At 43.7% G+C, this 14,130-nt stretch overlaps 1 protein-coding gene across 1 annotated transcript in view; it reads left to right on the top strand.

The window, feature by feature from the left end:
• The window catches only part of LOC124720199, a 1,401,865-nt gene that overhangs the window by 869,180 nt on the left and 518,555 nt on the right, over positions 1 to 14,130 (top strand). The gene's annotated exons all lie outside the window — the stretch shown is intronic.

Here is a 14,130-nt window from a genome sequence, read left to right as displayed (position 1 = left end):
TGGCGTGGTGCGTGGCGGAGAGTGGAAGAGAACGGGAAGCGAGAATCTGCATCGCCACTTGAGGCAATCAGGCTCCGGCGGCCGTCCCGGCGTATGCGTGAGCGGCGGCGGACGCGTGCGTGCGTGCGTGCGTGGGCGGCGCTGGCTGCGTGGACGCCAGGGGGGCGTGGCGCACTGCGTCACAGCCGCGGCGCGCCGTGCTGTGCTCCGGTCCTCCAAACTACTTCTGCTTCTCCTGCACCAATTTCTGCTTTCCACTTCTACTCTCTTCCAGAGTAGACTTCGATCATTCGCTACCCTGTGTGATCTTGTTTTGAGGTACCAGTAGACTTCACCAGTTCTGTCTTCACTATCTGATACACAGTTTGTGTTAGGACATATAGATGTTGTTGTTGTTGTCGTCTTCAGTCCTGAGACTGGTTTGATGCAGCTCTCCGTGCTACTCCATCCTGTGCAAGCTTCTTCATCTCCCAGTACCTACTGCAACCTACATCCTTCCGTATCTGCTTACTGTATACCCCCATTCGTCTCCCTCTACGATTTTTACCCTCGACGCTGCCCTCCAGTACTAAATTGGTGATCCCTTGATGCCTCACAAAGTGTCCAACCAACCGATCCCTTCTAGTCAACTTGTGCCACAAACTTCTCCCCAATCCTCTTCAGCACTTCATCATTAGTTATCTGATCTACCCATCAAATCTTCAGCATTCCTCTGTAGCACCACATTTCGAAATCGTCTATTCTCTTCTTCTCCAAACTATTTATCGTCCACGTTTCACATCCATACATGGCTACACTCTATACGAACACTTTCAGAAACGACTTCGTGACGCTTAAATCAATACTCGATGTTAACAAATTTCTCTTCTTCACAAACGCTTTCTTTGCCATTGCAAGTCTACATTTTATATCGTCTCTACTTCGACCATCATCAGTTATTTTGCTCCCCAAATAGCAAAAGTCCTTTACTACTTAAAGTGTCTCATTTCCTAATCTAATTCCCTCAGCATCACCCGATTTAATTTGACTACATTCCATTATCCTCGTTTTGCTTTTGTTGATGATCATCTTATATCCTCCTTTCAAGACACTGTCCATTCCGTTCAACTGCTCTTTCAAGTCCTTTGCTGTCTCTGACAGGATTACAATGTCATCGGCGAACCTCAAAGCTTTTATTTCTTCTCCATGGATTTTAATACCTACTCCGAAATTTTCTTTTGTTTCCTTTACTGCTTGCTCAATCTACAGATTGAATAACATCGGGGAGAGGCTACAACCCTGTCTCACTCCCTGCCCAACCACTGCTTCCCTTTCCTGACCCTCCACTCTTACAACTCCCTTCTGGTTTGTGTACAAATTGTAAATAGCCGCCGACCTCGGTGGCCGAGCGGTTCTAGGCGCTTCAGTCGGGAACCGCGTGACCGCTACGGTCGCAGGTTCGAATCCTGCCTCGGGCACGGATGTGTGTGATGTCCTTAGGTTAGGTTAGGTTTAAGTAGTTCTAAGCTCTAGAGGAATGATGGCCTCAGATGTCCCATAGTGCTCAGAGCCATTTGAACCATTTTTGTAAATAGCCTTTCGCTCCCTGTATTTTACCCCTTGCCACCTTTAGAATTTGAGAGAAAGTATTCCGGTCAACATCGTCGAAACCTTTTATCTAAGTCTTGCAGACTTTGATAAGGGAAGGGAGTGAGACAGGGTTGTAGCCTCTCCCCGATTCAAAGGTACGTTTAGCTTTCCTTAATCTATCCTGTAAGGTAATTCGTAAGGCCAGTATTGCCTCAAGTGTTTCAATATTTGTACAGAATCCAAACTGATATTCCCCAACGTTCGTTTCTAACAGTTTTTCCATTCATCTGTAAATAATTCGCGTTAGTATTTTGAAACTGTGAGTTATTAAAATGATAGTTCGGTAATTTCCACACCTGGTTTCTTTTGGATTGGAATTATCGTATTGTTGTTGAAGTCTGAGGGTATTTCACGTGTGTCGTCCAAGGACGTATACAAAAGGTAGGGAAAGTGAAACAGGCGTAGAAAAATAGTTAATACCCTTTAGGATAGGGTACCTAACTTACTCTGGACTCGCATTCGGGAGAATGACGGTTCAATCCCGTCTCCGGCCATCCTGATTTAGGTTTTCCGTGATTTTCCTAAATCGCTTCAGGCAAATGCCGGGATGGTTCCCTTGAAAGGACACGGCCGATTTCCTTCCCCATCCTTCCCTAACCCGAGCTTGCGCTCCGTCTCTAATGACCTCGTTGTCGACGGGACGTTATACACTAATCTCCTCCTCCAGTTCCCCGCCCCCCCCCCCCTCCCCTCCCCAGCAATAGTTGATTATGTAAGGTGCGTTAGTAATTGGCAACCAATGCTGTACAATCGCAGTAAAGTCATGAGATGTTAAATTGAGTCTTTTATTAGAACATTACGCGTTTCGGGATTACACCCATCTTCAGGTATCACGAACTCGAACTCCTTCCTAACCAAGGAGTTTAAGTTTGTATACGCTCTGCTTCAAGACTACTTGTCGCAGTTATAGTCATATGTAATTCGACAGTTTGTTTTGAATTGTCAAGGCTGTACGCCTGGTTGGTTGAGTTGAAAAAAAAAAAAAAAAAAAATGGCTGTGACCACTGTGGGACTTAACTGCTGAGGTCATCAGTCCCCTATAACTTAGAACTACTTAAACCTAACTATCCTAAGGACAGCACAAACACATCCATGCCCGAGGCAGGATTCGAAACTGCGACTGTAGCGGACGCGCGATTCCCGACTGAAGCGCCTAGAACCGCTCGGTCACCCTGACCGGCGAAGGAGTAACGTTTGTGATGTATGAAGATGGGTGTAATCCCGAAACGCGTAATGTTCTAATAAGAGTCAATTGAACATTCTAACAACCCTACCAAAACAAAGGTCAAAAATTAATTATGATTGTAATGTTGCTCACGCCGCTAAATATTGCATTTTCGGGCAACAGCAAAGTTATATTATGTGGCAGGTGTCATGAGAGCACAGTTAATAAAGTCATTTCTTGAAATAATGGATAAAGTAGGCACTCATCTTTTCGTGTTTCCCACGCTGGTCTCGTTGTGAACTCGTGGCTCAATCGTCGAAAATCTAGGTAGTGATGATTTCAAGCTCGGATGCAAAGAGGCCTAGGTGTTACTCTGCGATATTCAAAAGTTTCATAGATGTGTTCCATAAACCATTCTTGAAGATTAAACTTTTGCAAGTTAGCACAAGGGTGATGTAAAAAAGTAATCAGCACTCCGAATTTAAGTTATACTTCTTTTTTATTACTTTTCTTGCAACGTCACTTCACAATATAAAACATTGAAAATATCTTCCTCACTGTTAAAAGTTCACATTTCTTAAACTGACTACAATTGGCGTCTTTTCAACATGACGACCAAGACTTGACTCCCTAATAACCGCTTACGCACCCAAAAATCAGAGTTACAAGTATGTCAAAGATCATAGTGAGAAAAGAAAGAATACACACAAGAATAATATCATTGCAATATAAATATGTCGATGTATCGAAGTACCTTTATGTTAATGAAATCAAATCTGAATGTTGTCACAGAAATATGTTAGCTATTTTACAGAAAAACAGTAGAATATTGCTGGTATCGAGAGGTTGAGGTGAGGTGCCGTAATGGATATGTAATTCAAGTACCATTAAAATATCTCATGACTGTATTGCGATTGTACGGCATTGGTTGCCAATTGTTAACACGAACGTGATAGCAGGCCCCTGACGGGATTTTATGTCCTGTACATCGTAAGGTGGGGTGCCTATCTTAAGAAGCACGTTTATTTCGCGGTCCCCGACAAACGCATAACTTGACATACACTGGCAGGTGTTCAATTCCCCCCTCCCCCCCCCCCCCCCCTGCGGGCTGGCAGCAGCTTACTACGCTGCTCTACAGCCTACAGACTTTTTTTAAATAAAGGAAGAAGAAAGAAACAAGGAAAAACAGGCGATAAAATGGTGATTTAAAGTGTAAAATGGCGGAAAGTTAAAACAGAAAGCAAAAGGGGTTGGCAATGTAGATAAAATACACAGGAATCAGACAAGTAACATAGTAGACACACAATTAAAAAAACATGGCGACAGTCTGGTTTCTGTTCGCAAGATATAAAAGGCACACCCAGCGACAGTATGATGGCCGTTCGTAACCAGTCCCAAAAAACACAACACTCACTGTAAAACACTCACTGTAAAACACTCACTGTAAAACACTCACTGTAAAACACTCACTGTAAAACACTCACTGTAAAACACTCACTGTAAAACACTCACTGTAAAACACTCACTGTAAAACACTGCACAAAAGTGGCAGCACAAAGACGACACTCCCGAGCCAAAGGCAGATGGGGGGGGACCTGCAGGAGGGGGAAAAACAAGGAGGGAGGAAAGGAAAAAACGAAAAGGGGGGGAACCAAGGAGGGAGAGGACTAATAAAGGGAGAGAAGGGCAGACGCGAGAGGGAATGAGAGGAGGCAGAGGAGGGAAATGGAAAATGTCGTGGGGGAGAGAAGGGGGCACAGAGAGGGGAGGTGGGGAAGAAAGAGGATGGAAGGGGGGAGAGGGGTCCCGGTAAGAGGAAAGGAGGGGGAGTGAGGATCAGAGTTGATAGGAGGGGTAAATGGAGGGAGAGAGGGCATCATCCGGCAGTTGATGGAAGCCACCTTGGGAAAGGAGATGCAACCTGCGGATGTGAGGTGTGCTAACCGCTTTCAAGAGGGACGCCTGTGCACGTCTTATCTGCCTTTGATGCGCCCCCTGTGTGTGGAGGTGGCAGCCAACTGTGGGATAGAAGGTGTGTGGCAGTGTGTTTATCACTGCTGAGGGAGTGAATGTGACGTGGGGCTGGACAGTGTGGCACACGCGTCTAGTCCTCGCCGAGCAAGCAGAGGAGATAAACGTGTTAATGACGGCGCTTCTGTGAGCTTGGCGCGGGTGGAGAAATGGGTTTTGTGGTGAACATTTCACACGGTACAGTAGTCTGCCTGGTTTTTTTTCCTGCTGGCTAGGCGTGACAGACCCGAATTTTCCGGTTTCGTAGTATTATTTCATGCTCGTGTTCAACGTTTGTTTCTGAAAAATTATATATGAAGTGCAAAATGGCTAAGCAGGGATTGGCTAGAGGACAAATGTAAGGATGTAGAGGCATATATCACTTGAGGTTGGTAGATACTGCCTACAGGAAGACTAAAGAGACCTTTGGAGAAACCGAGAGAAGAGAACCACTTGTATGAATATCAAGAGCTCAGATGGAAACCCAGTTCTAAGCAAAGAAGGGAAAGCAGAAAGGTGGAAGGAGTATATAGAGGGTCTATACAAGGGTGATGTACTTGACGACATGGGAGACACGATACTGCCTGATGAGTTTGACAGAGCACTGAAAGACCGGAGTCGAAACAAGGCCTCGGGAGTAGACAACATTCCATTAGAACTACTGACGGCCTTGGGAGAGCCAGTCCTGACAAAACTCTACCATCTGGTGAGCAAGATGTATGAGACAGGTGAAATACCCTCAGACTTCAAGAAGAATATAGTAGTTTCAATCCCGAAGAAAGCAGGTGTTGACAGATGTGAAAATTACCGTACTATCAGTGTAATAGGGTTGGATTGTTTGGGGGGAAGAGACCAAACTGCGAGGTCATCGGAAGGAAGGGGAAGGATGTCGGCCGTGCCCTTTCAGAGGAACGATCCTGGCATTTCCCTGGAGCGATTTAGGGAAATCACAGAAAACCTAAATCAGGATGGCCGGACGCGTCAGTTTAATAAGCCACAGCTGCAAAATACTAACACGAATTCTTTACAGACGAATGGAAACACTGGTAGAAGCCGACCTCGGGGAAGATCAGTTACAATTCCATATAAATGTTTGAACACGATAGGTAATACTGACCTTACGACTTACCTTAGAAGATAGATTAAGGAAAGGCAAACCTACGTTTCTAGCATTTGTAGGCTTGGAGAAAGCTTTTGACAATGTTGACTGGAATACTCTCTTTCAAATTCTGAAGGTGGCAGGGGTAAAATAGAGGGAGCGAAAGGCTATTTACAATTTGTACAGAAACCAGATGGCAGTTGTAAGAGTCGAGGGACATGAAAGGGAAGCAGTGGTTGGGAAGTGAGTGAGACAGGGTTGTAGCCTCTCCCGGATGTTATTCAATCTGTATATTGAGCAAGCAGTAAAGGAAACAAAAGAAAAATTCGGAGTAGGAATTAAAATCCATAGAGAAGAAATAAAAACTTTGAGGTTCGCCGATGACATTGTAATTCTGTCAGAGACAGCAAAGAACTTGGAAGAGCAGTTGAACGAAATGGACAGTGTCTTGAAAGGAGGATATAAGATGAACATCAGCAAAAGCAAACCGAGGATAATGGAATGTAGTCGAATTAAGTCTGGTGATGCTGAGGGAATTGGATTATGAAATGAGACGCTTAAAGTAGTAAAGGAGTTTTCGTATCTGGGGAGGAAAATAACTGATGATGGTCGAAGTAGAGAGGATATAAAATGTAGACTGGCAATGGGAAGGAAAGCGTGTCTGAAGAAGAGAAATTTGTTAACATCGAGTATAGATTTAAGTGTCAGGAAGTTCTTGTGTGGAGTGTAGCCATGTATGGATGTGAAATATGGACGATAAATAGTTTGGACAAGAAGAGAATAGAAGCTTTCGAAATGTGATGCTACAGAAGAATGCTGAAGATTAGATGGGTAGATCACATAACTAATGAGGTATTGAATAGAATTGGGGGGAGGGGGAGTCTGTGGCACAACTTCACAAGAAGAAGGGATCGGTTGGTAGGACACATTCTGAGGCATCAAGGGATCACAAATTTAGTATTGGAGGGCAGCGTGGAGGGTAAAAATCGTAGATCGTGACCAAGAGATGAATACACTAAGCAGATTCAGAAGGATGTAAGCCGCATTAGGTACTGGGAGATGAAGCAGCTTGAACAGGATAGAGTAGCATGGAGAGCTGCATCAAACCAGTCTCAGGACTGAAGACCACAACAACAACAACAAAAAATACAACAGCGTCAATCTGTAGAAACGGGACAGTTGTAGTATGGCTTTGCTATCCGTTTGTCTGTCAGACTGTTGGAAAAAAACTTTCTTCACAATCAGACACACATATCTAGATCCGCAACTCACCTAATGGTGTATGGCGGAAGGTACTTTCGTTACTACTATCTGATCCCTCCAACCGTGTTCCACTCGCGAATAGTGCGTGGCAAGAATAGTTGTTGGTAAGCCTCTGTATTGGGTCTAATTTCTCGAGTTTTCTCCACGTGATCAATACGCGGAATGTATGTGGGGAGGGGGAGGGGGGGAAGTAATATGTGGTGCGACTCCTCCTGAAAAGTGCTGTCCCGAAATTTCAACAGTAAATCTCTCCGTGATGCACAACGCTTCTCTTGTAACGTCTGCCAGTGGAGTTTCTTTATCATCTCCGTAACGCCTCTCTCCCCACCTAAAAGATCCCGTGACGAAACGCGCCGCTCTTCGTTGGATCTTCTCTATCTTGATCAGTCCTACCTAACAGGGACCCCTGGCAGATGAACAGTAGTCAATAATCGGGCGAACGAGCGCCTTATAAGCCACTTCTTTTGTGGATGAGTTAAATTTCCTCAAGATCCTTCCTATGAATCTGAGTCAGGTGTCTGCTTTTCCCACTGTCTGTTTTATGTGGTCACTCCACTGAAGGTCGCTCTGGACAGTTACTCCTAGACACTTCACGGCAGAAACTGTTTTCAGCGGTTTGTCATCAATAGTGTAGCCACACAATAGCGGGTTTCTTTTCGTATGTATGCGCAATATGTTACGTATATTTACGTTCAGGGTCAAATTTCAGAGCCTGCACCAGTTACCAGTTCTTTGCAGGTCGTTCTGCAAATTCTTACTGTCTTCTGGCGTTGATACTTTGGTATAGACAAGAGCATCATCTGCGAATAGCCTTAAGGAGCATCCGACGCTTTCTACTAGATCATAAACCGGTATATATATATTGTAAACAGCAACAATCCTGTCACTCTTCCCTGTGGTATTCCGGATATTTACATTTTGAAGAATCTGCCTCAGTTACGCAAATTTTCTGCTCTTTACCTGGTTTCGGCTAAATTATTCTAGCCTTCTTCAGAAGCATAAAATCACTATAAGATGCGAGAGTAAGGCACAGTCAACATTTAAATTGAAAACTATAGTACCACGGTGCTATAGGTTCTAATTTTAATGTTGACTGTGCCTTACTCTCGCATCTTACAGTTATTTTATGCTTCTGAAGAAGGCTTCATTAATTTAGCCGAAAGCAGGTAAAGAGCAGAAAATTTGCGTAACTGAGGCAGATTCTTCAAAATATTGGTGTATCACAGTTGCTGACGGGGCTGCAATATGCTAAAAATTTTTAGACTCCGGATATTGCTTGTACAACTGTCGATTTTGTTGTGTTAAGAGCGACGTGCTGAGTTCTGTCTGCAAGAAAGTCTCGAATCGAATCGTTAAGTGTGGTCTGATCCCCCTTAAGCACATAGTTCCGCTAAACGGCAGTACGGGTCGGTGACAAATGCCTTACTGAATGAAACCAAGGAACACCGTAATCAGACTCAGCGCCATTGTCAATGGATCTGTGGATCTCATCGAGGAACATTCCGAGCCGTGTCTCGCAGGATCTCTGTTTGCGAAATCCATGTTGATTTTTTTTTTTTATAAAGGTCGTTTTTCTTCTTCAAAAAAAACGTCATAACTCTGGAGCATAAAACATGTTCCATAATTCTACATCAGATTCACGTCAACGTTACAGGTCTAAAATTGTGTGGATCTGTCCTACGGCCCTTCTTAAAAGCAGGAATTACTTTCGCTTTTTTTTCAGTCCTTAGGTACCTTACGTTGCTCCAGCGATCTACGATAAATTTCTGCTGGAAGATGGGTAAGTTCTTTCGCGTAATCTTTTTAGAAATTTCCAGATATTTCGTGTGGTCGTGACGCCTTTCCGCTACTGAGCGCCTTTAGCTGCTTTTTCAATTCCGCGATCGGTTACGTCAATATCTGCATTTCGGCGTTAGTACGACAGTATCAGGTGTTCCTGTTGACATATTTATATATGATCTTCGTCGGCCTCTATGTAATAGTAGTAGAAGAGTTTATCTTACATTTACTCTACATTGAATGACGTCCATAAATCATATTGGAACGGAAGTTCTTCCTAGGAGTGTTCTTTCTTTTTTTTTTAACGTAGGTTATGTCTTTACTTTGGACTGACGTGAGACATCACTAATTAACACGAATGTCAAGATTATTGTTTGGTGGAAAGTAAATACGCGACATATAAAAAAATTGTTCAAATGGCTCTGAACAGTATGGGACTAGACTTCTGAGGTCATCAGTCCCCTAGAACTTAGAACTACTTATACCTAACTAACCTAAGGACATCACACACATCCATGCCCGAGGCAGGATTCGAACGTGCGCGACATACAGATCATGGAAAACCCTAGTCGTACTTGCATTGCATCCTGAAAAGCATGCATCGTAGCAGTGTGACGTATATACAGCATTTGGTGACGTCAGAAAAACAGGAGTCGTTACCACACTACGGTTTATTAGCAGAAGTATACATTTGCATGGCGTATCAAACAAAATTTGTGACTGGGTTGACGAATTTTCGGGTACTGAGGACGGAGAGCCATCGGCTCGTGCAGGACTAACTTCGGGTGTTTTTATTTATTTATTTACTTTATTTATTCATTGTTCCGTGGGACCAAATTAAGGAGAAGTCTCCATGGTCATGGAACGAGCCAATACATGAAATTGTAACACGATAGTAAAAACAGATAAAATGAAATATAAGAAACGTATTCATCCGACAATTCGTAAGTTGAAATAAAGAAAATCAACAATGTAACACTGGAATTTGCTTGATTTTTCAGCTCTTCCAGGAGCTCCTCGACAGAATAGAAGGGGTGAGCCATGAGGAAACTCTCCAGTTTAGACTTACAAGCGTTTGGGCTACTGCGAAGATTTTTGAGTTCTTGTGGTAGGGTATTGAAAATGGATGCAGCAGAATACTGGACTCCTTTCTGCACAAGAGTCAAGGAAGTGCATTACACATGCAGATTTTATTTCTGCCTAGTATTAACTGAGTGAAAGCTGCTAACTCTTGGGAATAAGCTAATATTGCTAACAACAAACGACATTAAAGAAAATATATACTGTGAGGGCAATGTCAGAATTCCCAGACTATTGAATAGGGGTCGACAAGAGGTTCTCGAACTTACACCACACATAGCTCGAACAGCTCGTTTTTGAACCAAAAATACCCTTTTTGAATCAGAAGAATTACCTCAAAAAATAATACCATCCGACATAAGCGTATGAAAATATGCGAAGTAGACTACTTTGCGTATTGAACTGTCACTTATTTCAGATACTGTTCTAATGGTAAATAAAGCAGCATTTAGTTTCTGAACAAGATCCTGGACACGGGCTTTCCACAACAGCTTACTATCTATCCGAACGCCTAGGAACTTGAACTGTTCCGTCTCACTTATAATATGCCCATTCTGTCTGATCAAAATATCGGTTGTTGTTGAATTGTGAGTTATAAACTGTAAAAACTGAGTCTTACTGCGATTTAGCATCAAATTATTTTCCACAAGCCACGAACTTATTTCATGAACTACATTATTTGATACTGTTTCAATATTACACACAAGATCCTCCACTACCAAGCTGGTGTCATCAGCAAACAGAAATATTTTTGAATCACCTGTAATACTAGAAGCCACATCATTTATATAAATAAGAAACAGCAGTGGCCCCAGCACCGACCCTTGGGGAACGCCCCACTTAACAGTGCCCCATTGGGACTGAACATCACTACCACTATCAATATTGCGGAGAATTACCTTCTGCTTTCTGTTCTTAAAGTAAGAGGCGAACCAACTGTATTCTACTCCCCTTACTCCATAATGGTCCAACTAGTGCAGTAATATTTTGTGGTCAACACAGTCAAAAACTGCGTCGACGAACTGTTTCTAGGACCGTTGCTGTTCCTGTCGTATATTAATGCTCTTGCAGACGTTAGTAACCGTAACCTCGGACTGTTTCGCAGGTGACGCTATATGAGGGCGTACTGAAAAGGGCTCCGGCTGCTTCTGCGTGACAATGCCGGAACAAAACGACGCGTTTGGTTCACTGTCGTGACTCATCCTTGTCACAGACTCAACTTCGTCCACGACCATTTTCATCGGTTTCCAAAACTTAAAGAACCCTTTCGAAGACCTCAGTTTGACAAGTCGCGAAGGAGCGGCAAGCAGAGGTGAGGTTGTGGCACTGACAACAAAGGCCAACATTCTACGGCGACGTCATCAACAAACCGGTCGCTCGTTCGGAGAAACGTCTTCGTCGCCAGGGTGACGATATTGCAGAAATAAATATGTACATATGAAGGACAAAGATGTAGGGTGATAATAAGTTTATTTCATTTAAATGGCTGTAAGGCTTTTCGTACAAAAAAAAAAAAAAGTAGGCATTACTGTACAGCTCGGTCTCATAACTTGGGAACGACAGAGTGAAATTTACATTGAGGCAAAGGCAGAAGAGTAAGAGAACAGGAGTAGTGCAGCGATGTGAAGGGAGAAAGGAAAAACGCGAGGTGAAAGACAAATGTAAGGATGTTTTAGAGAAGAAGAAAAAAACTGCAAAAGAGTGAGGAAGAATTGAACTTGTCGCTTGGTCTGTTGTTGTACGGAGGGAAAGCGGCGTCGGGAGGGGGGAGCAGAATAATTATTTGGAAAAAGAAAAAAGAGTAACCTTTAGTCAGATAAAAGAAATTATTAATTTCGTTTAAAGGCCCACCCAGTTCGTAGCAGCGCTCGGCACTACTCTTCCGGTATTTGGCGAGATGTGCTGGCCCTGTATCGAATCTGCCCAGCAACCAGGGTGTGGCTTTTAGGCGGTTTTCCACATCCCACTAGGTGAATACCGGGCTGGTGCCAAAGTCCCGTCTGTTACGCAATTCGCAAACATTTAGTGAACGTTCAGCCACTTTGACGTGAACAGGCACGCAACGAAGGCCTCCCGGCAACCCTCCAATGTTGCAAATACGAAAAAAATAACATGGCGACCCTGTGAGAACACCGGATTGACACCAGCAAAAACATGACCCGTTACTATAGCAGAAGCGAAAACGTGTGCTCTAGTCTCGTAGAGGGTGGTGTATATCTCTTGTGTCCACACAAGACGTGCTTATCAATTAATGCAACTAATTATCCTCGGAAATATACATAGTAGAGTTTTGCAGTACTGCTGAGAAGGTACAACTCTCTGTACGTCTACAGGTGTTACTCTTTTCTTTCCCTACGAGGAAAGGATGAGGCGCTGTTCGAGATGATGCGTCTTCTTGGAGGGCTAAGTTTGGACTGCTGTCTCGGCAGTAAAGAAACCAGACAAGAGTTACTAACGTTAACATGCGGAGCTCGTGCTGTGACGCGGACTACTGCAGTCTCTCTCTCTCTCTCTCTCTCTCTCTCTCTCTCTCTCTCTCTCTCTCTCTCTCTCTCTCCCCCCCCCCCCTCCTCCCTTCTCCTACTCCCGTTCTTCGTTCCCCATGACCGTCAGAGTCAATATTTGCGACTACAGCTCCCACGCCGACAGCAAGTGTGTTTGGGTACTGCGGCAGCTTTGCGATATATCCACCGACGCGCCGGTGTGTGCCAAAAAAAAAAGGACAAACCGTGAAAACGCGCCGCGTCTACTTTTACATAAACTCCCCACAAACCAACTGAGATGTGAGGTGGAGGGTACTTTTTGTACAACTATCTGAGCCCCCTCCAACACAGTTCCACTCGCGAATAGCGCGTGGGAAGAATGTCTGTCGGTAGGCCCCTGTATTGGCGGCCCCGATTCCTCGACTTTTGGCGCCGTGGTCATTGCGCGAGATGTGTGTGGGAGGTGATAATACGTTGTCCGACCCTTCCCGGAACACAGGGAATGTTGTTGTTGTTGTGGTCTTCAGTCCTGAGACTGGTTTGATGCAGCTCTCCATGCTACTCTATCCTGTGCAAGCTTTTTCATCTCCCAGTACCTATTGCAACCTACATCCTTCTGAATCTGCTTAGTGTATTCATCTCTTGGTCTCCCTCTACGATTTTTACCCTCCACGCTGCCCTCCAATACTAAATTGGTGATCCCTTGATGCCTCAGAACATGTCCTACCAACCGATCCCTTCTTCTGGTCAAGTTGTGCCACAAACTTCTCTTCTCCCCAATCCTATTCAATACTTCCTCATTAGTTATGTGATCTACCCATCTAATCTTCAGCATTCTTCTGTAGCACCACATTTCGAAAGCTTCTATTCTCTTCTTGTCCAAACTATTTATCGTCCATGTTTCACTTCCATACATGGCTACACTCCATACAAATACTTTCAGAAATGACTTCCTGACACTTAAATCAATACTGGATGTTAACAAATTTCTCTTCTTCAGAAACGCCTTCCTTGCCATTGCCAGCCTACATTTTATATCCTCTCTACTTCGACCATCATCAGTTATTTTGCTCCCCAAATAGCAAAACTCCTTTACTACTTTAAGTGCCTCATTTCCTAATCTAATTCCCTCAGCATCACCCGACTTAATTAGACTACATTCCATTATCCTCGTTTTGCTTTTGTTGATGTTCATCTTATATCCTCCTTTCAAGACACTGTCCATTCCATTCAACTGCTCTTCCAAGTCCTTTGCTGTCTCTGACAGAATTACAATGTCATCAGCGAACCTCAAAGTTTTTATTTCTTCTCCATGAATTTTAATACCTACCCCGAATTTTTCTTTTGTTTCCTTTACTGCTTGCTCAATATACGGATTGAACAACATCGGGGAGAGGCTACAACCCTGTCTTACTCCCTTCCCAACCACTGCTTCCCTTTGATGTCCCTCGACTCTTATAACTGCCATCTGGTTTCTGTACAAATTGTAAATAGCCTTTCGCTCCCTGTATTTTACCCCTGCCACCTTCAGAATTTGAAAGAGAGTATTCCAGTCAACATTGTCAAAAGCTTTCTCTAAGTCTACAAATGCTAGAAACGTAGGTTTGCCTTTCCTTAATCTT

This window comes from Schistocerca piceifrons, chromosome 11 (assembly GCF_021461385.2).
Source record: "Schistocerca piceifrons isolate TAMUIC-IGC-003096 chromosome 11, iqSchPice1.1, whole genome shotgun sequence".
Classification (NCBI taxonomy): Eukaryota; Metazoa; Arthropoda; class Insecta; order Orthoptera; family Acrididae; genus Schistocerca; species Schistocerca piceifrons.
This window is presented reverse-complemented; position numbering and strand designations above follow the sequence as displayed.